The sequence below is a fragment of the Haliaeetus albicilla genome, chromosome 1 (genome assembly GCF_947461875.1).
Source record: "Haliaeetus albicilla chromosome 1, bHalAlb1.1, whole genome shotgun sequence".
Lineage (NCBI taxonomy): Eukaryota > Metazoa > Chordata > Aves > Accipitriformes > Accipitridae > Haliaeetus > Haliaeetus albicilla.
This window is the reverse complement of record NC_091483.1, coordinates 76224361-76250743: the sequence shown is the minus strand read 5'-3', so window position 1 is coordinate 76250743 and position 26383 is coordinate 76224361. Positions and strand designations below refer to the sequence as shown.

General features: G+C 41.4%; 1 protein-coding gene across 6 annotated transcripts in view; it reads left to right on the top strand.

Annotated features, from left to right (window-relative positions):
* NSD2 (nuclear receptor binding SET domain protein 2) overlaps window positions 1-26383 on the top strand; it is a 105345-nt gene that overhangs the window by 5477 nt on the left and 73485 nt on the right. For 3 of the 6 annotated variants that reach the window (XM_069795419.1, XM_069795392.1, XM_069795427.1), the window contains exon 1: window positions 20103-20352. The exons of 1 other annotated variant lie outside the window; for it this stretch is intronic. The gene's annotated coding sequence lies outside the window, so the exon portion shown is untranslated. Of the gene's footprint in view, window positions 1-20102; window positions 20353-20948; window positions 21069-26383 lie in introns of those variants that run through there. 2 more of the 6 variants (XM_069795373.1, XM_069795410.1) reach the window with 2 other exon arrangements.

The following is a 26383-nucleotide window of genomic DNA, read 5'->3' as shown; positions in this document are numbered from 1 at the left end:
CTCCTTATATATCTCCAAATTCCTGGTGAAGTCAGCCAGTATTATAGGAGTGCTGGAAAAATAGGAGGTCCCTGCAAACCAGAGATACCTTTCCGTTTGTGTCCATTAAAGAAACAGCAGAAGGTCAGCACACCATTTTAGGATAATTTTTACCTTTGTATTCTAAAAAAGAGAAAAATGGGCTGCTTCCAAGGGCCATTTTAGTGGCAATAACATAACTTTCTTTAGCAATTTGGCAAGGCTGAGGCTGCTTGTGATAAGCACTGGTTCAGAGGAGAGAGGATTATAGCCAGCACATGCACACAGCTGTATGACTTGGTAGCAGGCAAAATGCTATGTAGTCCCATTGTCCCCCAGGCATATTCGGGCTTTGTCTGCCTCTAAGGAGGGAAGCAGAACTAAGCATTTCCTTTACAAGAACAGATAAGAAAGATATCGATGACAGATAGGTTGATTTGCTGAAGCCTGATGCTTAAAATTCCTGTGCAGAATTTAGCGCTCTTGAGCCTCAGCTGTTGTTACCTCTTTCTTGCTGGTTTTGCTGATGATGTTATCAGTCCTGGCCCATATTTTTCCCTAACAATAAGCCTGAATGACCCTACCAGAATATATCTTTCCAACCTTTGAATTGCTCTCTCTTGTTTATGTTCCAGCTTTAAACTTTCTACCTTACATAATCCAGACCAAGCCTGCAGCACAGATCTCACACTTTTTTATCCTGTTCTCCTTGACCTGACTCACACTCCCATCTTCCGTGCTGCCGTACAATGACCTCCCCATTCCAGCATGCAAGCCCACAGCCCCTCCTTTATTCAAGTCAAAGAACTGCTTTTCTCAAGAGGCCTCCCCACAGAGATAATGAAAAGCAGATTAAGAGATTTAAAAAAGGAGTTGGTTCCTTTGGAATGGTCAGTGCGCTTTCCCTTTCTACAACCGTCCTCTATACTGTAAATTTTCTAAATCAATGTTTGTCTGGATGTCTGTGCCTTGACCTCAGCAGGACCTAAGCTGTTGGGCCCCAATCCTACGCATGCATATGCATGTCATGTCCCTTTGCTATCAGTGACATTCACAGACAGAGTGGTAAAGGAACAAGTGCAGTTATGTATTTGTAAAGTCAAATCCTGGTGCTTGCCAGATAATATCATAGAAGTGTTGGAAAGGGCTAAAAATTAACATTTTTATCTTTGTTCTTGTGACACAGAAAGAATGGCAACCCTCCAAGGCAAGTGAAGCAGCAGCTCTGTTGACAACACTTGGTTTAGACTGATTTGTAGGTGTATATGAGAATCTTGAGGGGAAATACCTGGTAAAATGTGATGTGAAGCTATAAAAAAATAACAAAGAGCCATCAGCACAAGTACATCCCAGTAGTGCTTTGCCAGTATCCTGCCTTTTTCTTATGTGGCTGAATTTCAGACATCAGAAACAGAAGACGCTTTGTCTGGGCTTTCCCATGTAATCAGCAACCTCTCTCCTGCCTGTCTTAGGCCTCTATTCACTTTATTACCATTATAGTATCCCCTAGAGACAGACTTAGGAGGCATTCACCCCCAAACGTCCTGTTACCTTAAAGGGATTAGTTATTTTTTCAGTAACACATTACATGCTTTAATCCTGGTTATGTGAGTGTGTAAAGTGTGGCTAGCGAGGTATATGTGGATAGAGCGAGAGGAACTCATTGGGACTAATCTGAGAAACAGGTAAAAGTAAGCCATCCAGATGGCTCATCAGCCAGGGTGACAAGCCCCCCACTCATTCCAATACAACATACATCGATCATTTTCTTTTTTAGTCGCTAATCCAACAGCCAAAAGAGGAAATACACCCAACAGATATCAACAAAAAGAGTCCATTCCCCTTTGGCTCAGCCAGCAGTGCTTTCCTGTCATGCCAAGGGAACAACCTCCTCCCCTTTCCGAGGCCTCTCCTCCCAAGGAACAGACATCTAACTCTCCCTGAGCGGGAAGCCTCTTTCAGCGTGCCAGCTGGGAATCAGGGCCCTGGGCTCAATCCCAGCACCTGTGCCTAGTTTTCTCACAGAGCACAGCCAGCTGCTCTTCCAGGTCTGCAAATGTCCTGTATACCCCATTTCTTTTCATTTCCGTGTATTGCTTTGGATAAGCAATGCAAATGTGTTGCTTATATTTGGATTTTTGCAAATAACGCTATTTTACATTTACCTTAACCTGGTTTGTGTTAAGGATCATATCGGGGTACTGACAATTGGAGTCATGCAACGTTTTTAGTAATCCTTAAACCAGAGTTGTTGAAACAGTAGTGCCCAGAACCCCTGTACTATTTTTGAGGGAATTTGAAGGTGAGCAGGATATAACCACAGGCCACTTTGGAAACTAGTGACATGGAGTTTGGGAGGAAGAAGTGGTTTTGATGGCTGGTATTTGTCAATGAACTTTTCTGGCATTACACATGGTAGCAGAGAGTATAGTTGACCCTGAGGGTTCACAGGCATTAGATAATTGCTTTGGCTCTGATTTAGTTCACAGCACGTTAGACTAGTCATTTCTATCTGTGACACTGAACTATCAACTGCAAACTTCCTGTGTGGAAATAATTATGCATCTTTTCCGAGTTTGCATTATGTTCTTATTTATCCAACAGTTCTTACGCAGAGAGGCAAGGTTAGAGTTAAGACTGTTGTCACTGCTAATAGCTTGACTCTGAAAACCCTTCATATCGTTCAAAAATCCTAGTATAAACAGGAGCCAGACTGGGGTTTTCATTCTCTACTGCAGCAGGAAGGGGATACACAGAGGTCTGGAAAATAATGAAGGTGGGAGGAAAGTGAATAGAAAATGGTTATTATCACTGCTCATGATACCATATTAATTCAATCAGTTTATCCGGGAGCAGGCTTTTAAAAAGAACAGAAGGAGATACATTTTCATATGAACTCGTTGCCACAAGATGTTCTAAAACCCCAAAATATAAATACATAGGTTCAAAAAGAAAATAGACAAGATTCGAGGGAGCTAGGCTTAACGAAGTCTCTGACACATGCTCATCTAGATACAGTGTCTGGTTCGGAAGTTAGGAAGTTCCTAAACTGCTGGTTTTCAGAACCAGGAATGACACAAGCAGGTAAGAGCTACTTTTCCTATGCCTTGTTTCCAATTCTAAGCATCCATTACTACTTCCCTTCTTGGCTTCCCCTAAGGAAAGGACACGCCTGAGCCTGCTTTGAATTTTAAAATCCTTCTCCATTCTGCACAAATAAAGGTGAGAATAAGAGACCATAAATGATTACCCCTAGGCAGCTAATTGAAACTGTAGGATGCATGTCCTTAACTGGAACCAAGGAGGTGTTTGAGGTGGACTGAAGGGTCACTGTTGGTGGGTCTCAAGGTACTTGACTTGAGGTGTGCATGGCTCGCCCCATGCTGGGGGGGCTATGGCAGTTCAGTTAGTCCTAGACAAGCACAACACTGTTTCTGCCATCCTTACAACTCCAGGTGCTGCTGCCACCAACAGAAGAACAAACAGGTTGACGGAGGTGGGGATTTTTTGCATAAAAGTGAAATGAAAGCCAGGTCAGGAAGGGAAAGGTTTTCAGTCCAGTTGGTAACTTCCACAGAACTTTGCAGCACAAAACTCTACCAGGGTAGGGAACTCAACATCTTCTTTGGCTTTCTTACCACAGTGTTTCCTCTTTGAACTTTACAAAGTCCAACTTCTGCCATAATCCACCTGGCAACAAGTTACAGTCTATCTCCCTCTAGTGGGTAATTACCCATGAAAGCCATGAGGAGACATGCATTAAAAACTTGCCTTGCACTTGCTTTCCATTACCTTCTTTCTTCAGTTTGCTTTCTTCTTTCCTCTGTGATCTTTCTCACAAATACATTGTGTTTTCTTGATACCCTCTAAACATCATGTCTGCTCTTCCTCCATTCTTGTGCTATGTGAGGAGTTGGGCTGCTTGAGGGTTTTCTATTTGACTTTGATGTAAGTGGAAATGAAAGTAAAGAAGCTGCCCAAGAATGAATTTTAAATGAAATATTCTACAGATTGGTGGTGTTTGCACAAAGGTATATGTGCAACCCTCAGTGCGCTGGAGACTTAGAAATCTGGGAAAAAGAAAACCTTAAGACCTACTTTCAATGGTTTCCTGAGGTTTGTAATTTATTTTTTCTATCCGGAGTCAATCAAAAGAAATTTACAGTTGGGTTTTCTCATCCTTAAAGTTGATTTATTTAGGTGGAAAATCTTCTGCATTCTGCTTAATAGTTTGTTCGCTTTGCTTTTGTTGTTCCATTACTGAAAATATTAACAGCAAAATACATAAGCCAGCTGTGTTACATCTAAAGTTAGCTCTCTAACAGCAACGGTTAACTACCAAAGAGTATTCCCAGAGCAGAGCTGACGTTAATTGAGAAAGATAGTGCTCTCAAATATGTCGAGACAAGATGCTATAGAAATTGATTTAACCAGACCATGCCTTTTGTCTATGGAACTGCATTTCTCTCCTTTGCAGAGCATATAGGCTAGACACTATTGCTGTTAGTCCACTGAGATTAATGGAAATATATTAGGGATGAATCTCAAAGGTGTTTCCTTTCTGACTGCTCTGATTTTTTTTGTCTGGTTAAGCACATTTCAAAAAACAAGATGAACAAGCCAATATTGTCCAAATGAAAAATGACAGATCTGGTTGAAAGAAATTTTTAGGTCAGGCATTGATAGTAATACATTTCTTGAGTTATAGTAGGCTTCATATTAATCATTATCTGTTATCTTTCTGTTTAAAACTTTGAATTATCTAAATAAAACAACAGGAAAGACATTTAGTTCCAGTCCAAGTATTTTCCAGGTTCCTTGAGGCACTGATGTTTTTCTCAATTCACGGTGGTAATGGTCTTCCTCAAAAGTCAATAATTAGAATCCCAACAGAGTCTTTATTATGGCAAACTTAAGTATCACAAGGAGAATGAATGAAATGAAGATAAACTGAAATTTAACTGAAACTAAGTAAGATCATGGATTATTTGTTCTGAGCAAAATCTGCTCCTACTAACAACTACGCAACCCATGTATTTACATTATTTTGTGAAACAGCATCGTACAAAAATAATTTTGCTATACAGCATATCAGGATTATCAGAAGAGTTATTTTACTTACATGGGTAGAAAAATACTGCAGTTTTTGCTCCCTTTATAACTGAGATGTCAACATAACTAATTTCATTTCACTGTAATAAAGATGGAATGAATTCCAATCCTTCTCCTATATCAGTAACAACATATTTTTATTCAGCTGAGACGTTCCATAAACCTGCTGAAGGTAGGAATGGCAGATGGCGCCGAGACAGGATGTCGAGGCCAGGAGAAGGTACTGCAGAAGAAATTTACGGATTTTGTCTCCAGAGTTTTACTTGCATTGATATACAGGACAAAAAGAACCCACGTACTATCAGCTTTCAAGACCAGCTTGTAGAGCTGACAGTAAGAAAATGTTCTTTTGCTTCTAAATTGAGTACATTTGTTCTAGAATTTATTAAGATGCTGTAAACAAAGAAACTTACAGTGCCACATCCTGTTCTTTATTTAGGTTGGATCAGGGCTTCATTTGGCATTACAGAAACTAGAACGACTGCACTGGGCTAAACCAAGGGCCTGTGAGTCCCTTTATCCAATCTCTGGTCATAGTCAGAAATGAGTGCTTAGGGAAAGGGTATGAGAAATAGGGCAAGCATAGAGTGTTCCTGCCATTAGCCTACTCTGCCTGCAGCAGTGACTGTGGTATTTCATCGCTGCTGATAAAGAAACACAGAAGGTAGTCTAGTGGTCTGAGCACAGAGCTGGGAGCTATGAATCTGCGTGTTTCAGTCTTGCCTCTGTCACCAAGGTTACTTGTATATTGCTGTGTCCCAGCTCATGTGCATGTGTGCTTGTGGCAAACCTGCCTTCAAGCCTCCGCACTGCAGAGGCACACACAACCCACGCTTATGTACTCACGCTCGCATTCACACTGTAGTTGGCCAGGTCTGGTATTATGGTTTGGAGAGATTTGTTCCTCCCTAATGAGCTGCTTAACATCTGTGATTGTTTCCTGAAGAGCTGCATAGTATCCCGGTGCACTTCTTATTGTGCCCCTTTATCTTTCCCCCATCCCTTCTGGTTCCTCTATTTTTCACATGGTTATCATCACCAGTCTTTGTGGTCCTTGTGCTTTGTCTTAAGCTTGTCATCCCTCAGTTCTTACACTCTAGAACAGCAGGCTCAGTGCAGTGTAAAAACTCTGCAAATGTTTTCCCCGACTGCATAGCCTAAGTCAAGGTCAATCTATCAGGTAGCACGGAGAGGCCGACTTTTTCAAACGTCCCAGCTGAAGCTGCCAATAAAAAGGTGTGCTGTTAGATTTCCAGTACAACCAGAAAGATCATATTTGTCACCTCCTTAAAAATTCCTGTTAAAAATTTTGTTTAAAAACTATGCTCCACCTTGCTTCAGGACTACACTGCAATTCCCAGCACCATGAGATCACTCCCGCATGGACCCTGAGAAACTGAATCCATCAGCTGCAGGCCCACTTCTGGTGAGCTCACAACTTCACCGTTGCTCCCGAAAGTCTGCCGCCTCCTCCTCAACTGTCTCCTCCAGTGCAACCATTGTTCCCACCTCCACTGGTCTACTAACCTTCCAGAAACATGACGTGGAGGACTGCAAGCTCCACAGTCAGGGCACTACTCAGAACGTGACACTGCAGGCAGGTAGATAGGGAGTTGCCAGAACTCCTGTTTCCATCTTTAACCTTGCAATGGAGAGACTTTACCAGTCCAATGCATTACTTGCCCTCTACAGCCATTGGGCATGTCCTCATTTCTGCAAGCTGATTCAGGCTGGCTGGATCAAAGGGCAGATCTGAGGTATTTCTCCCCAAATCCTTGCACCTCAGGTTGAGCAGAACCCTGGAGAGCTCCAACTCCTCCTCCTCCTCCTCCTCCTCCTCCCTGCAGCCTCCAGCTGCGCCTCTGCGCAGGGCAGGGGTGCACAGAAACTGGAGTAAGCCACATGCAAGTCAGGGTTGAGTGGTAACCAAATATGCCTAACCCAGGGGGAAGCTGGTGGGAAGAGCAGAGTCAGTGAAAGGGAAGTAAGCGAGCAAATAGGCTGGAATATACAGGCCCTGGTATGTTGGCATGTCAGTGGAGGGCTGTGTATAGTAAATAAATGACTACAGATACACATGGTTTAGCTGTTTCCCCAGGGTAAAGTGAGTAGGAGTGCGTTCAAAGAGTAATATTTGCTTTATACTGTCCTGCGAGCACTGGTTCAATGTATATATTAGGAAGTATTTAGAGGTTGTATGTGTGAATGATCAAGGAATTTAGATAACAACCTGAATAATCAGCAGCATACACCAAATCCCATCAGTCTGATCCCAATACCAAATTCCTTACTTCTCAGTGTTACAATTTCACAAGCAATTAAAATGGCTACTTAGCTACATTATGTTATTATGAGCGACATCACTTGTCAAGTATTTTAAGTATGAAAAGTGATGTTAATTGTTAGGCACTACTACGCAGGTAAAAATTACACCCCAGTGTTAAGAATGCACAACAATATACCATTCACTTGTTTAATATGAAAGCTTTGAAAGTGTGATATGTTTTTTTTTTTTTACATTTCTACTACAAGACCTTTGTTATTACTTTGTTCATTAAAATTCTTTCTGCAATAAAGATGATTCAGTGATTTTGCAAACCAACCTCATCCATAGAATGTTATAATTTGACAATTTCAAGGCTTTTCAACACAGACCCTTGCATATATGCCATATATCGCATTGCAGATTTCATCCAATAGCAGAAAATGTACTCTGAATGCAATATCATCTTATCAGTATTCTAGCACCATAAGCTTTCTCACTGCAAGCAGGGTACTGTTCATTATAATGAAACTGAAAATGGAATAACTGAAGGATTGATTTATATGACCTTCACTCAGGAATGTTCTAATTCTGACATAATCTCTCTGACTGAAATCCTAAACACTGTATAATTTTGATTTATTACCCTTAAAAGAAGGAGCTTAGATCTATAGATCAACAGAATACCTAGCATGAAAAGGAGTGGTGCAACAGCTCAGGAAGACTGCAAGAAAATGCAGATTGATCATGTGACTTTACTCCAAACATTGTCTCAGCCAGCAAATCCAAGAGCGGGGCTGAAAGCAAGTGGAAAAACATTATGCGGATGTTTTCACAAATCCACTCCATCACCAAGAAATCTCTCTTGATTATATACATTTTTATAGCAAAGATAAGAACACGTTAATAAGTTAAAGCATGAACCAATCTGTTTAATAAAAGTTGCAGGAAAGGTTTATTAAAACAGCTAATTTATGGCAAAACAGGGTCAGAGCTTGATTCCTGATATACTATACAAAAGGCTCCTTTACCAGGCAGCTCTGTTTTCCTCCTGTACCAGTACCAGCAGTATAATCTATTCTATGCTATTCTGTCCTAACATCTGTTTGTCATGGGGGCCAGGAGAAAGCTTATCTATAGCGTGAGGGTATGCTGGACATGTCTCTGACTGCTAGTAGGTAAAAGCTAGAGCAGCCCTACAGTGTGCTGCTTAAATAAAATAGCCGATATCTTTAAAGTAGCTGGATCTAAATCAAGTAGAATTTTATTGAATTGAAAGGTGAATCAGGTTGGTTGTCACTTCTTGGATTTTTTTGGTGAGGTAAAGGGAGCAATTAGAAGGGACAGATACAAACTATTCACAACAAACTGGTTGATAAATGTATGTTAAAAGCCCAGTGAACACAGTTTTAATACCTTCCAGAATTGAAATCAACAGGTGATTTAATTTTAAGCGGACTAAGAAACAGAAAACTGCCCCCCACCCGCGCCTTCCTTCTGTTCTTAGTGTTGGGTGAAATGAATGCTTGCCTCCTTCCCTCCCACACACTCAGCTCACAGTTCCCACCTAGCCACTTCCCAGTCCTATTTTGGACATATCTTTATCTTATCACCCTTCTCTTACAAATCCTTCTTCTCTACAGCACTCAACATCCGCCTTTTTCACAAAATCCACCTTTTACAAGTGGTACCTAATCAATCTTACTTTATCCTAGCCAGAAAATGGAGGGTTTTATTTTAGAAAAAAATTCTTTTTATTCAGTGCATTTTGTGGCTGGTATGAATACTTTAATTCTAGCAGATGGTATTCTTCTCTATGCAGGAACATTTGTCTGCTTCACTGTATTGTACAATGCTAGTCCAAGCATATTATTCCCACCTATGAATGGGCCTGTTCCTTATTACTCCCAAAGATCAAACATTACACAATTCCTCCAGTATTTTGCACTTAGGGACAGTCTGAGCTACAGCTACTGCAGCCACTGTAAAAGCACTACAGCCTCAGAGAGATTATTCCTTCCTTCCTGAATACATTAGAGTGGATATACCAGCAACTAAATTTGTGCTTAGGGATAGCATGAAGTGCCTGATTCTTTTTATGTATTTGTAGAAAGGAAAAAGAAATGAAAAGGAAAAAAAAAAAAAAAGGAAAAAAATCCCAAAGTTGGGTGGAATCAAATTGAGGACATTTATTCCCTCAGCTATATGGACAGTTTTCAAGAGTAATAAAATAATTTATTTATATCAAAAACTGTTTTCTACTAGGATGACATAAAGGACTGTAAGTGGTAGACAAAAGAAAAAAAAAACCCAGTGCATATTATTTTTATAATCAGTTAGCACCATAATCATATATGGTGCATATCAACATATATGAATACAATACAGACAATATTTGAATCTTTGGACTAGAAAACTTAAATGCAAAGCCAGTTCTGCAAACCAATCCTGGCATGCTTGATTTTTAGCATGAGCTGTTTATTGAATTCTCAAATGAATGTATTTATCGGTAGGAAAATCAAAACAGCAGAGGAAGTAATATAGTCTTAGATTTCCCAATGGTGAATTCATTAGCGGAGTCAATTCTGGACTCAGCCTGGTATCTTATCCACCAGATAACACTCGCTTTCCAATATAATGATAGATGATCGTAAAAGCTTAACAGTGTTTTGCTATGCTGGTAAAGCAGATAGGGATGGGAGTGAAGAGCAGCATGGTAGTATCTTCTTCTTCAACCAATGGCAAACCATTAAGTATGAGAGATTAAGAACTAGACTTTATTAGGATTATTATCAATACCCTCAACAACAACTATAAAAAGCTCTAAGTCAAATGGTTCTGACTCACTTGTTGAAGGGTACTAGCATCTGTGGAGGAAATTCTGGGCATGGGCTGTCACCGGTGGCTAATCCCTCTGGAACAGGTGCACAGCAGTTTGGCAGTCCCGCATCATAGCAGGGCTGTGAGCCAGGGGATCCAGCTCATAAGAGAGATGCCCATTTGGAAAAGAGGTGGAACAAAACAAGAAAGGGCCCTGCCTGTCTTGGCATCTCTCCTGAGTGGCTTCCAGTTGCAAAATTTTGGTGACTAGTAGAATTTGGAAGCCTTTCTCTGCTCAGTGCACATCAGTGGTAATACCCTACTTGTCTTTCCCCAATATCAAGTTCTCTTGGGCCACAGCAGCAACTCTTGGGTGAAGTGCTTTTGCAGCCAGTATGTTTATCATGGTAAATTCAACATTCTCTATAAACTGGTGACTGTTAATATTTAAAAATATCACTAGAATGCCTAAGTCGCAGATCAGTCTAACCCGACTAAGGTCAAAGAACATTTATTGAGCCATTTCAGGACAAAAGGCAGAAATATTGCAAAATTGACTTTAAAATGAATGAACAAGGAATACAGACTCAAAATCTGAACTCTGGCAGATGCTGAACCCAGTGTCATTTGATCTGCAGTAGTACTTGAGTGTCCGAGTAGGTCAGCTGAAGCAGAAGAAAACCTTTCTCAAAAATTATTACTCTTGTCCAACTAGGCCAAACTGGTGGCTTCTGAATAAGAGAAAAACATTTTCTTACATTATAAGTATAATATATATATATAATATAAATAAAATAACATAAAGTCTTTTCACTGATTCAGATACATCTATTAAAAATTACATGTTTTAGAATCAGAGAAGACCCTATCGTCAGACCTGCACTAGACAGATGGAAAGACTTCCTGAAGGGATTCTTTTTTAATCTGAAATACAACATACCTTCAATGTAATATTTCTGCCCGATTAAAGTAATTCCATTGATAGAAAGTCTATCATAGTTTATGATTACAATTTATTGTACACTTATTGTATTCATTATTAAACTGAGCTGTAAAAATATTAATACTAGTAATTATTAAACTTGAGAACAATGCAAAAAAAAAGACAAAAAAAAAAGAGGGAAATGAAGCTGATTAAATGTCTGCCTCCCATTGATTGCCAATAGCTGCTAGTGTTAAATTAAGAGGTTACTTTATTGTCCTCTGCAGCCAAGCTCAGCCATACTCCATTCAATAACCAATAATTTAGGTCTTTGAGTTAATAATAATTACAATAAAAGTATTCCCCACTTTCTGGCATGCTGTGTTTATTTTAGGATATTAACACAGCAATCCAAATACAACACGTAAGACTCCCTCGGGGCTTTCTGTCTCACATCCCAGACCTTCTGTTTCTTTATAAGCTTTAACAGCCACAGTTATAAGAGATATAAATAGTCCGAAGCACAAGAGAATCTCCCTTCCCTGACAGAATCTTTATTTACAAGCTGTACAAACCAAAGCAGGTCAAATAGTCCCTTGCTGGCAGGTTAATAAGGCCCACCTGCCAAATAAACCCACCAGTGAACTCCACAGGGCCTACATAAATCCAAAAAGCTTGGACAAGAGAAGATTTTCTCCCTAGGAATCACACTGAGATGGGATGCTTATAGTTCAAAAGGGGTTCATCTTTCAAACTCCAGAGTGCTTGTCTACCTGGCACATACACTTGAGTGCGCAAAAAGCTTGCAAAAACCATGGTTCTTACCTTCAGAAGACACCATTATTTAACATTTATATTTCAATATTGCTTTCGGGACACCTGCATATCAAGGGCTCCTGTACTGGTGCCATACAAACATGTAAGACTTTGAAGTCTCTGCCCTTGAGACTTTTTAAAAGGCAAGTATAGTTGGGTCATAAACCAAATCTTTAAAATTATTTAAGACTTAACATACAATTAATTTGCCTACAATGCCATGAAAAGGAAATGGAAGAATGGGATAACTGATTATTTAAGCTGACCTAGAAATTAATTCTCAGAAGCCACAGTAAATTTTTTAAGGAATATTGACTGCTATCAAAATGGAATTCTGTTCTGAGACCTGAGCTGTTCAAACACTACTCTTGGGTAAATGTTTCCCACTGAATCAATGACTTCTTTATGTTCTTTCCTGCATCAGCTGGGCCCAGCAACCGTCCCAGTGTGGGCATATCCATAGACCTTTCAAAAGGCCTAGTTACTATGTTTATGTTGCATTGTAAAAGGCATCTCCAAAGCATCCTTCAGTTTTTTATTTCTGTTCATAGAGTCAGCAAACTGGTAAATACTGAGAGCATGCCTCCTAATTTATTATACTTTTAGGATGGCATCAGTCACATGAAGACAGACAGCCATGCAGCAGTGGACTGTAGCTGAGCAGCAGAAGCTCTCTGGCCCAAAACTCTGAAGCAGGAACTTGTGATCCGTTCATGAAGGGACTTAGTTTACCTTTGCATGCCAGGCTGAGAACTGCAGCAGCAGTGCCCAAGCTCATTCATGAACAGATCATACGTCCCAGACTCAGAGGTGGTAATGGTAATCGAGAAGGGTGATACATGGAGAGGCAGTGTGCGTATAGGGGGCAGGGACCACAGGTTCAATTTTAACTAGCTAGTGAAAGTCTGATAAAGTTCTTCAACGTATCGTGAGGGACATGTCCATACCAGGCCTACAGGCTGTCTGCTGCCTGCCTGTAAAAATCCCTGGGGACAGGTTACAGGCAAACCAGGGAGCACAAAAAGGCTTGCAGCTATTCCTTCCTGCAGGTCTAGAGTGGGCTAGACCAGACTCCCCGCAGGCACTGGGGATTACAGCTGTATTGAAACATACAGGATTGGGGCTACAAAGAGACAGCTCACATGCGCAACGCTAAGTACATATATTTGCCAGAGTGACTCCAAATGTAAGTCAAATGTAACAATTTTACAAGTGTACATGAAATAAGGAACACACGTTGAATGTGCATTTAAGATGGTATGCGTGGCAAAGCATTTAGTCACACTTTGAAGGCCTCTATGTCAGATGGCCAGAGGGAATGCTGGGTTTCGGGATTCTGGTGTTTTAGGTGAGCTGCGTGCTGGGAGCGGTGTACTTCTAGTCAGATGCAAAAGTACCTCTTCTAGCCCTTATAAAGGCCTTCTGGGGTGAGACAGAAGGTGGGGCTTTGAATCACAGGTTAGAGTCCTGAATTCTGAGTGCCATTTAAGTGCCTATCCCTCCTTTGGACCAGTGCAAACAGTTTATTCCTGCCTTGAAGAACCAGCTCAAACCCAGAAGATGCATTTGCCCTTCGGCAAATACCGCATGCCCAGTTACTGTAGCAATTGCAAAAGGAGGAGTGTCCAACACATGGTGGCTTGTGTCCATGGGAATTATGCTATTATTAGCACAATTGTACTACAACCATGCCCAGCTTCAGTGTGAGACAACGTAGAGTGGGTGAATCTTCATGTAGACTGTCTCCTACACACTGGCCAAGCCCAACACCTCTTCTGTGCCGAGTAGGTTCTTCATTTGAATCACAGTTTAGTTCAGCTGCTGTAAGTGCAGCTGAGACAGTCCAATGTTTTTCTACTGTACGTAAACTGGATGCAGATTCAGTGCTGGTGCCAGAACTGCCACAGTGGGATCGCTCTTGCATATAGGGTTGAGCTGCTGACAGTGAACCGCAGTATAACTCCGGCAGGCAGCTCAGCAGCCACCTTTCACTCCCTGCTAGGGCTCGTTCACCAAGCAAGGGTGTCTCATAAAATGCCTGCACTGATCTGCAAAGTGTAGGCTCTGGCTCATTAACAGTAACTGAAGCGAACAAATATAGCTTAGAGGAGCGAGCATATCAAGCTCAGGAAGAGTGTAAGAACATGGTAAAATGTGCAAGAAACACGTCCTACTCCTTTCAGTTTTCACAGCAAAAAACAGCACAGGTGATAATTCAGCAGTTAGGCCTGCATTTGCAAACCTGCTCATCCTATGCCTCAAATCCAGTTGTTTCAGCCCTCATTTGTCAAGTATTTGGCACGTACTCAACACCAATATAGAACAAGTGCTAGGCATCTTATATAAAGTCGCCAAACAGTTCTCAAAATTAGTGGATATCTCTGAAAAAGTCTGTCAATGAGCATTTTTCTCAAGGCATATATACTGAGTAAATGGGATATGATCACAGCTACAGTTTCTCAGTAAAGGAAATTGCCAGCCACCAACATAATTAGAAACAGTTCATATGATCAAATTAATCATTCAAAAAAGAGCAATTACTGTTAACAGAATAATGGCATGCCTTAAAAAAGAATGAAATTAACCTTTAGGACCGACATAGTTACCCTCACCATTCTGTACTGAGGCAGCAAAGATTAATATATGTGCAAAATAAAACACTGCATTAGCGTCTGCTGAAAACAGAAGTAGCATTATCTATCTGGCCTATTCAACCCTTAACAAACTTTATTCTTTGGCACTGGCATAGAGTGGAAATATCAATAGTCACTTCTCTGCCAAAATGGAGGAAAAAAAAGAAAAAAAAAACCCTTCAAGACTTCCATTGCTATATAACTTAACACATTGTGTTTGTTGCTGAACAATAATTACATGAAGATTAAGCATAAGTCAGTAATTTGAAATGCAGCAGAATTAACATTCAAACCTACATTCCAGCTCCTCAAAAGCTAAGAGTTATAGAGTTAAGCTTTAGCCTTTACAAGCAAAGATCTAGAAATGCATACCAAACATCTTGCAAAAAAACCTGTAATTTTGCTCTGTAGTGCTAAGCATGAATTCTGATTATGAATGTACTTCAGTATTTATACTTCTAAATGAGATTAAATTTATGTTTATAAACACATTATATGTTAATGTGTTTTGAATCCTCAAGCTGTGTGTTTCTACATAGATTAGATTTATTCTGAATGTCAGCAATGTTTAAATTAAGTCATATTGATGTTGAAGATAATAAGAGACATATAACATCTATAGATAAATTTATTAGCTCACTGAAGTTACTTATACCAAGCTGGAGCATGTTAGCTGCTTAGAACTGGTATACAGCTGGTTTTTATCATCCCAACACTGGGAAACAGCAGGGATATGCTCCTCAGTTTTCCTTTCTCTTGGCCTCTGCCTTCCCCTGAAGATGTATCCCACTCCCTCAGGTCTTCAACTTTCCTCTTCCTTTTGCTCCCTCAATGACACTTCCCTTCCTTCTACGTAGCACAAGTGAGGCAAACAGAAATAGGTATTTGCGAGAAAAGTGACATTTAGTCCCTTTTTTTCCTAAGTGAAAACGTATCTTGTAAACAGACTGGTGTATAACTCATAGTATGAAGAAGATTCACATTTAACTGTATATTTTCATCAAGGTTATAATTTCTTAGTCTGAATAGTATTTAAGCTATAAGCTATAGTTCCACTTAAGACATCTCTCATTTAGACAGAGACTAATTCTGTTTGAAATTCTCTAAGCAGATTATTTTCTTTTTACCAAAGAATCAACTTGCAATTAAACAATACTATTACTCCCTTTTTATATGAGATTACACAAAACATTTGAAAAGTCTGAAAAGCCTGTACCTTCTCATTTTCAAGTGAATTTAAAAGTAAAAACAATTCTAATACACAACGCTGAATTTTCAATGAACTTAATTCAAATTAATTAGCAAATATATGTGTAGGTTCTCAAGAATGCTTTTAGTACTATAATTTTAGGATGACTATGCTACATTTAATATAAAATATTTTGAAACGCTGATTTAAGTTTTTACTTCATTCTTTCTTCTGCATTAGCAGTTTGCTGTCTCCATATTAAACAGCATGCAACGTGTTGCATGGCCAAAGACATAAATGCATACATGCCGATAAAGATTTTTCTTAACAGTCATGATGACACATGGACTGACATGCTGAAGGATCAGTGGCTCTATCTAGCTGTACCTAACATAGCTAAGGATAGGTTCAGACAGGGTTCAGGCAGGTTGGAAACAATGATTACTCACTGTTAATCCGAAGGAAAAACATGGACTGCTGGCCAAAGTCAGCACTTGGGTGATGGGTTGCCAGCTGACAGCATGAAGGAGAGGGTAATGGTGATAGGAGGGACAACACTGGGAAGGTATATCTGCATCAGTGCTACAACAAAACAGAACAATGGGGGGCATTAACCTTTCCAGTGTATTCACATTTTGAAGTAGAACTACAATGTCTTCAGTGTTTAGCCCTAATAGGTGGAAGTCTGTGAAACAAGAAAAACCTACATTTGTAGATTCTATATGGCCTAGTTCAGTCCTTAATCTCATTAAACACCTATAGTACAGTAAAGACTGTGGACATGCTGTGCTGCTGTATTAACTTGGGAATATCTGATTAACTCATTGACTGCACTCATGTAACTTCAGTTCAACTCTACTTGTAGTTATGTTTACATTGCCACCAAGACGATCTGCATTCAGGAAAATATTTACTAAACAGAAGATTATATAAAATCCTGAAACAAAAATAAAAAGGGATACAAGAAAGGAATTCAGAAAGCAATCAATCCTTAGGATCCCTACAGGAGAGAAACGCAAACACGAAGCTCCTGACACAAAGATCTACAATGAGATTAAATGTGCTTGCTAACTGCACCGTCATTACTATTGGCCTTTGCCAGGAGAAAGGCAAAGCTTTAGCACAGGGACTGCTCATCTCCGTTATTTCTAATAGTTAGAAGTACCCCAAAACGTGCCCCATCCCCTTGTTAACATGGCTGACCAAACTCTCAGGGGAGAGTTCTGCACTGTTGCATGGAGTGGTGCCACACACGTAGAATTTGTTTCCGAGCTCTGCCTAACGCAGTGAAACTACAGCAACTGCAATGTAGGCCTTAGCTTTTCTGGTACTGTCTGTCCCTGTGGTGGCAACAAAAAAAAAAAAAATCTTCCTTCAGCTTCAGAATTTCAGTATACCCTAACATATGCCTAAGGTCAGGGGCACTGACTACCATTATTGCTGAATAAATGATCTTGAAAAAGTGTTTAAATTGTAAATTATCTTTCGGCCTAGTAACTAATTGATAATCTCTAAAATATTTAAATATTTCTAGAACAATATGAAACTGCTACATTTATTTAAATTCCTTCATTGAGTTGAACAGAGGGATATTGATCTTGATTACTTCTTGCCACAGTATATCCATAAAATTTGAAAGTATGGAGCAATAAAATTTTAGATACCAAATGAAACAGGAGTCATTAATAAATGAATACTATTATCTGCTCTAGCTGTGCATCTTTTGGTTTCAATGACCTGTTTGGCTATGCAAGAAACATCAAACTGTTAAAAAAATATTGGCTAATTCAAAATTGAAAGAAAATGTAATGAAGAGAATAAAACCTCCAAGAGGTTCAGTCTGGAAATTTGCAACTACTAGAAACAGATCAGAGGACATTTACTTCAACTCTTTCGAAGCCATCACTCAAGTGTAATGCAGCGTGCCTATTATTTGTCAGCACAAGCTCATTCTGCACTGCACGTGCATTTACACCATCAGAAGTTAAAACTTTTTTGAACTCAATTTTCAGAAGTGTAATATAACTATACCCACTTTCAAAGAATCGGCCTCTTTGCATACCGCAGTGGAAAAATGGAGGGATTTTTATTATCACGATTTAAGCTCAAGAAAACACAGTTGGTTTTGAAATTAAAAAAACTGCATACGCAGTTTCTGTTTAAAAGGGTCATGACATTGGAGAAGTTTGCACCAGTGTCTATGTACAGTATAAACTGGTGCTATTCCAGTTAAAGGTGTTAACTCCCAGCATAAGCTTTCCTGGAAATTCGCATGGTAGGTCTATCAGGAGGTAATTACATGGTTGCAACTCTTAGTAGCATAGGCAAGGCCAGTGATCTATAGGAGCTGAAAGGAGTAGGGAAGATTTGTTATCACCTTGACCATGATAGGAAAATCCTTCCACTTAAATCTTAAACTGACACAGAAGGCAAACATGAGAACTGCATTATCTGGAGGATCTTATGCATTCGTAATTAAGTACGGAATCAAAATCCGTTTCTCTTTTAAAAGTCATAGACGAATTTATATCATTGAGCTTGAACACAGAATTTATTCCTGAGAGAAAAGTAAATAATGCATTTGTAGCATGCCAGTTATTGATAACTAACCCGGTTTCTTATGCAAGTTTTTGGGGGAGGGGAAACAGCAAGCACCCCTGCAAACATGTCATGCTTTGTACTTTTAATACTTCAGAATTATTGTTCAACTATGGAAGAAAAGCACACCCGTATATGCCTTTATGTAGCAAAACAACAGGATTCACAAATTTGTACTTCTATTTATTTGTATTGATAATGGTGCCTCTATTTTTAATTAGAAAGCATCTTTTTTTTCTGTAAATGCATATAACTAAACTTTAAAAAGGAAGGTGGAAGATAAAATTGTCATACCTTAATTCAAATTAGCAATTTTAAAAAGTGATGTCACTTTATCTTTTTCTTTAATGCTGTAAATAATGACATTGGGAAACTAAATCTTGTTTGTCTAACACCTTAAAGATAGTGTATTTTTTTAACAGAAAGCCTGTAAAACGAGTTAAGATACCTTTATCACTACAGACAGATTTCCTTTAGCCACCTTGAGAGTAAAGTTTTAATCAGCCAATGATTTTTTCATTGCTAAGTAATTAACACTAAGTTTGCACTGTTCAACTGTTAACTGCCATGCTAAGAAAGGTGCACCCATCATGAAACACACACGTAAAAACATTGACAAACTTTAACATGTAGAAGTAATTTAAGTATTATGTAAAATAAATAAATAAATCTGAGCCTTTCTGTAACAGATGGTGTAATTTCACCATTCGCCAGAAAGTATGATGCTGGTGTGTTCCCCTCCTCCATTATCATCTGTTTACCTTTCAGAGGAGTTGGGTTAGGCCCTTAGCTACCAGGTTAATACAGTATCCATAGCACAGAGGAACTATATTCTCAGCCTTGTACAGAAAACACAGGTTCTCGCTGCTCCACAAATCCTCTATCAAACCATCGAAAGCTTGAAAAAGTTGGCCATTACCTGCTTTACATTATCTGGTGGGACGGTTCATGAGAATATTTGTTCCTGTCGTAACATGACAGATATTTAACGATTTGGCCTAAAAAAATAGCTGTGCTTTCAATTGGCAAATTGCAAGCACATGTACGTATTTTGGTGCAAGCTTTAAAAAAAAAAAAAAAAACAACAAACCAGGCTATACTTCCAGAAGAGACAGCCCGGGTAATTCGCAGCCAGGCGCACTTGGGTTCTTACAACCATCGGACAGCCTCGAAATTGTGTGCAGTTGTACGGAAAGTCAAAACATTTGGCTTAAATCAGGATTTTCAGAGAGCGCACGTGTACGGTTGCTGGGGCCAGCGGGTGAGGAGGGCACGCTCACCAGGCGGTGCGGCCCACGGCGAGCGTCCCTGCGCCCAAGGCGGGGGAGATAAACACCCGTATTAAAAAAAAAAAAAAAATAAAAATTTATACGACACAAGTGTTTTCCACCGACCTCTGCGGGGCCGGCGGGCCCTCGACGCGCTCTCGCCCACCTGGGGACGCCACCGCGGCGAACCAAGCCCCCCCCCTGAGCGGGCCGGGCCCCACACAGCTCCCGCCTTTGGCCCCACCTCGCCCCGCGGCCTTCCCTCCCCTGGCACCCGGCCCGCCCTCCTCTTCCTCCCCGCCGCCGCCGGCGGTGGCCCTGTCAGGGCGGGCGGCCCTCGGCGCGGGCCGGGGACCCCGCTCCCGCCGTCCCCGCTCGCTCACCGCCGGCGGGGCGGCTGGCGCTGCTCCCGGCCGCCGCCGGGCCGCTGGGCCGCGCGTGCGGGCGGCTCCGTGCGGGGGGATTTGAAACAGCCGCTCCAGGGGCAGCGCAGCGGCGGCGCCCAATCAGCGGCCTGGATTTTTCGCGCTGGTTCTGGCCGGAGGAGGGGGCGGGGCCGCCGCGCAGGATCGCCGGAGCCGCCGCCGTTGCCGCCGCCGCCGCCGCTGTTGCCGTGTCGCTTCAGCTCCCGCCGCTGCCGCCGCTCCCCGGCACCGAGCTACCGCCGCCGCCTCCGCCCGGCTCCCGGGGGAGAAGGATGCGCTAGGGCACAGGTCAGTAGGCCGGGAGCGCGGCTGGCTTCCCCCCCCCCCCCATCCCCCCCCCCCCCCACTCCCGCCTCCCCGGGGAAGGGAGGAGGCACCCGGGGCACGTTCCCGCAGGCCCCGGGCGGGAGGCGGGAGCGGCGGCGGCGGCGAGGCTCCCTCGTCGGCGGGGATGCTGCCGCCCGGCCCCGCGCCTCGCCGCGGTTACCGGGAACCTCCTCCCGGGCTGGGACGGCGGGCCCTGCCCGGTAAAGCGCTGTGGAGGCGGCGTGGGGGTCGGGGGTCCCGTCGCGGAGCATCCGTTTCCCCCGGGGACTCCCCCCCACTCCGCCGGGGCTCCGCTCCCCCTCAAACTTACCGCCGGCGCCCCGCCGTCTCCATCGCCCGCCCCTGCCCGGGCAGCCCGCAGCGCCCGTTTCCCCCTTCCCCGGAGGAGGGTTTTTTTGTTCGCTCCCCCTCTCCCCTCCCTCCGTCCCCCCCCCATCCCCCCCCCCCCGCTACCTGGCCCTCTCTGAGGGGCCGCGGCCCCCCCCCCCCCCGCCACCCCCGCCCGCCCCGGAGGCTGCCGCAGGATTTCTGCCGCTGGCTGGGCCTGACTCTTGGGTGGCGGAGGAGCGGAAAGCAGCGATGCCGAGCCGGAGTCCCGGCTGTTGTAGCTTCATCCTTCCCCCCCCGTCCTTCTCCTCCTCCTCGGCGCTGCGGGAGGTCGGGGGCAACATAAAGGGGTAAGGGAGAGGTGCCCACCCGTCCCACCTCCCTCCCCCGGGGAGGGGGGGGGGGGGATCAATCACTGCAAATCAGAAAGAAAACCGGAGGCGGCGGGGGGGGGGGGGGGGGCACGGGACCGATGGGAAGGAAAAAAAAAAAAGCCTCCCCCAGGGTTTAAACCGCCTCCTTAAGGGGTGGGGTGGCTGCAAATGCCCCCCCTCCCCACCCCGCCGTGGCGGTGAGGGTGTGGGGAGGTGGAGGCTGCTCCTGCCCCTTCCCTCCGGGTAGGACTGGGATTGTACGGCAGCAGGAGTGAATGTAACTCTGGAAATGTATGGAGGGGGAAGCCATGTTTGATTTATTCCTCCACTAAACACTGGTGTGATGATCCTTCTACTTACACCCTTCTGCAGTCCATCCTGGACCTGTATGGGAGGAGAGCCTTGTTAGGAAAACGGAAAGAAAACATTCCTGCGAAGGCGTGTGGGCTCGTTGCCTCAATCTTCATTAAGTATAAGAGGATAGGGCTCTTGTAACTTGAATTGATATTTGTGTGGTAAAAGAGCCTGGGGAACTTGTATTCCCAAGGCCATAGTTACAGCTCATCCACTGTGGCTTTACCGCTCTGGGGGTGGAGAAGGGAATTTGCCACACTTCTTCAACGTATTTATACTTGCTTTTTGGTTTTGTTTTTTTAAAATGTGTCGGCTGAGAGGAGGAGTAAATACTAGTAAAAGTACAGAGACAGTAAACACCGTATTTAAACAGATTTCACAGAAAACGGGCCTCTTGCTAACAGGCATTAAACAAGCAAGAGGCTGGTATCAGTCATTGCCCATGCATTTCGTGTGCGTGAATAGTTTCCTTATTGGCATTTGCATTAAAATTGGTTTATAATGATTCTTAAATTTAGGAGCTAGTGCTGCCCATGCTGAGTAAGCTAAACGAGGTCTGCTTTAAAAAAAAAACAAGGAAGATATGTTTGGCGTTTAGCCTTTTCAGACATCTAAGGAAGGTAACTGTAAACACTGTAGGATGGCAATGAAGTTTGTAATAGATTTTGCAGAGTCCTTGCTGGTGGTTTATGCGGACGTATATATGCTTACTAAAATTCCTTAAACATGGAATGTGTGGCTTCAGCTGCAAGAATAAATTGGTTCTTCACCAAAATGTTCGTACGTTAGTAGAATATCTGTAAAATTATCGCTGAAGCTATTATTTGCTTGTTTTGCTGTGGGAATTTTGCTCAGGAAATGCAGCATATCAATCTTAATAAACTCCTCAATTTCACAGTGTGGTATTATTTGACTGTTGGATGTAATCATTGAATAAAACCACTGTTTTGCAGGACTACTCAGGGCTCAATACTTACAGCATATGCAATTTTTGGTTGTTTCAGTAAGCATCTATATCGCATATATTAAAACATGCTGGGATTTTCATCTAGTATGCAGCCGTCAGAAAATATGACATTTTTTTTCAGTATTTGAATATAAAAGCTCTGGATATTCCTGGAGACTGTGTGGCTAGTTCTTGTCAATGTTATAGGACTATACACCCTCATACATACTCGGAAAAATGCAGGTATTAAAAGTACAGTAAAACCTACTAATTTATCAAATATTATTTGAAAATGTCAGAAGAAACTAGGTCATTATACTTTAAGGGTGTAGATTTGAAGTAGTTTAGAAAATGGAAATTAAATGTAAAATATATTTCTTTTTAGTTCAATATGAATCCAACAAACGGCTAGTAAGAATAAAAAAAATTCTGTTTTAATATCTGTAGGGCTGTGCGCTTTTTCTGAAGCCAGTTGTTGTTTTGCAGATGAGACTATTGCATTTAAATTACTGCCTGCATGCAATAGACTGGATACTCCAACAAAACAACCCCACTTTGTTTTAGACTGGGAGCAAAAATTATTATTGAGGGGGTTGCTTTCTAATATTTGGGCGATGAAATTGATGTGTATGGGTATACATACATATATATGTATATGTGTGTGTATAGATATTTTTATATATATGTGAGTTTGTGTCCAAAACATTGCGCTAACAAAATAGCTAAGGAATGGCAAGAAGGGATTGTTTTTCAGTGTCCTATTGTTTTGTGGCCCATTCACCTCTCACTTTTGCACTGAGCCTGCTTTTTGTTCCACCGGTGTCACTATGTTTCCCAAGCGAGGCCTTATTTCTACAGACTGGTAAATGCGTGTCTTTCCTTGTGGTTAGTTAAAACCTATCGACTGCATTGGGACTCCATGTGTATGTAAAGGTTCACCTGCTCTGGTCACATTACTGGAGCAAGGATGTAGTTTATGATGAGGAGAAGGTACAAGCACAATTCTTGAAGCATTTCAGTCACCTCTGGTCATTGCTGCTTACATAACTACAAGGCACCTCTTAGGTTTTAAGCATAGAAGATGGTTGAATGCATGAAAACTGCAAGTATTTTCTGTGTAGAACAAGGTAGAGTGCCTAGCCTTTTCTAGGAAAAAAAAAATTCACCTCTCCTTGAGAGCACTGTGCTGCACAATGGGAAGCATCCACTAAGTGGTATTGCTGAAAAGAACAGATACCCTAACATTCAGTAATCAAACATCAGTAAAGAAATGCTTGGTGGGACTAACAGTAATGCAGTAGATGATGATGACTGCATACTTTAATACTATGTTTGTAGCTATACTATTTGAGCTCTTTCATTACTTTTCTGCAAAGACAAATGAAATGACCTTACTGTTGAGTAAATATGATAGATCTGTTATAATTCTCGAATCTAGCCTTTGGATGAAGGAAGAGTGGAGATACTGAAGTGGATCTAAGTGGATAAGTAAGTCCATGTTTCTAGGAAGCATCATTTTCCACTTAGGATGTAGCTTTGAAAAGTGTCTTCACCGAGGATGTGCTTGGAACCTCAGTGGTGTAAATGAGAAGGTGGAGATGGAATACGGCATGAGGATAAGCGGTCAGGTGGTAAAGTGGAGAGAGAAAATAATTTTCCGTCAGAGCTTGACATGGGAGTCCAAATTTCCTTTGGTGCATAATTGTGGAGAACTTGGGAGAAAGGGGGTAGGTGAGGAGAGCCTTGTTGATCTGCCAGTGGTCACCGTGCAGCTTGTAAATTTGTATAGCTGGTTGAACGGGTTGGTTAGCTTTTTTATAAAATTAATGGTTGCTTGGAAGGCTTTGGTTCTGAGAACATTTTTGAAGGAAAAGAGAGAAACTACCTAAATTCCCCCTTCACGGTACCTTCAAATTAGCTTCGCTATGACCTGCAGTCATTGGAGGTAATAAGACAGCTGTGTAAATGTATTTACCTTTTTCCTTCCAGTTTACACTGACAGAAATGACAAAAGTGATATATCAAGTGCTATTTTTAATGTTCTTACCAAGTTGATGGTGTCTAGCACAGTTATTTTATATTTTTTTAGCATCAGCAGGAAAGGAAGTTTTGGAATGCCTTATAGGGGAAACTTAGACCATACTCTATTCTGCTGCCCATCTGGTGAATGGAAAGCTACAAAAATACACAAGATTCCTGGAAAACGGATCATATATACTAATACCTTGTATATGGTGATGATAGGTTAATGCATAGTCCATCATGTATTACTTTGCTCACGAGCAACTTTAAACTTTAGCACAGGTAATCTATTGACTCTGGAACATTTGAAAAGCCGCTTCTGTCAGAAGCGTGTAACAGAGTATACCATATACTGAATTTTTTAAAATGCATTTTGTGTGCAGTAAACAAATACCTGTTAATCGTGGTTGAACCAAAAGCAAGATTTCTACTATCCTTCTTGCTAATGTTGAGAAATAATACCATTACGTGGAAATTGTTCTGATAGTACGACAGTGTGATGAGCTACGTGTGAAAGTAGATGTTTGAAAAACTTTTTGAACGTTTCATAGCAATCAAATTAAATTTACTAAGTAGGGAAAAGCCTATACATACTTCAGAGTATTCTTACGTTGGGCAAAATTACTTTGCTGTGGGGCACCATTGATGTAGGTTCTCATATTTGACATAATTTGAAACTGATAAAATATATAAGTGACTTAAAGCATATGTTAAATTGCAAGGGTTACTCAACAGGTGATGGCTCAGTTTCTAGTTTTGTCCCCATCCTTTTAACTTGTCCTATTTTTATCTTGGTGCAAGATAGCAATTTGATCTTGTTTTGAACTTTGGTATTCAGCTCCCCAGTACAAATTGGAGCTATTTTATATTCATCCATATTTGGGGTAAGGATACATATGTGGCAAATGACTGGAAAACTATAGCATGATACGCTTTTGAAATAGACTTTCATAGAAGCTTTAACGTTTTTCTTCTGTTGTCTGTGAAAGATACTGTCAGTTTTCTGTGTGGCTCTTTGGGGAAGCACAGGGCAGTCTTGTTCTGTTGGCTGGCAGAGTTGGCCATTTAACTGTCTTTTGTGAAACTTCTTCTAGCCTGTGCCTCATATCAAAATACTGAAATACTGATATCTCACATCTGTGCTAAAATACACATAAAAAAAAATCTGTGTTTTAAAATAATAATCATCTTTAAACATATTTGGCCTTGAGGGCTAACATCAGAATTCCATGTTTTCTTTGCCGTAGTCAAAAACATAATAGAGAGTGAATGTTGGCCTGCTCTCTGAGTTCTGCCTTACTAAATAAGAGATACATCAAGGAGCAGAAGATTAAATATTTTGTGACAAAAATATTTTCAAGAAAGAAGGTTGAGGTTAGGGAAGATTTTATTAGAAGTATGAGCTAAATGCCATTTGAAATATTTTGAAAAGCTACTGATAAAAGAGTAAAAAAAGCAGTAGGGAGGAGATGCACTAATGCAGCCTCCTAGCATAGCGTTTGGGACCCATTTTGTTTATTTATTCATTATAATAAGTTGAGGTTGAATAAATGTTCATGCTGTGGCATGGGTTAGTCTGTGGAGCTGAGGTTCCCAAGATCGTGTATCAGATAAATCAATCGTGGAACTTGCCAGCCTTGGTGGGATGCCATTGGAGCAAAGAACCTGACTGCACTGGCACTCAGAAACATCTAAATTGGTGAGTTATCTCTGTAGTAAAGAATGCACAGATTCTAGTCTGATAATAAAGCCAGAGGGATTTAAGCCAAAGTATGAACCTTGGAGAGCAGTGTAGGATGAAAGATATGAATATGGATCATTTCGCTGTATGGAGTAGTTGCCAAGAACTCTCAATCAGATACTTCAGAATGAAATTAATGTTGTGATTTTTATGTGGATGCAAAATGCAGACCATCAGAAGCTGTTTTATAGTAGCACTCCTGAACAAAAACAAATGCTATGATTAAAT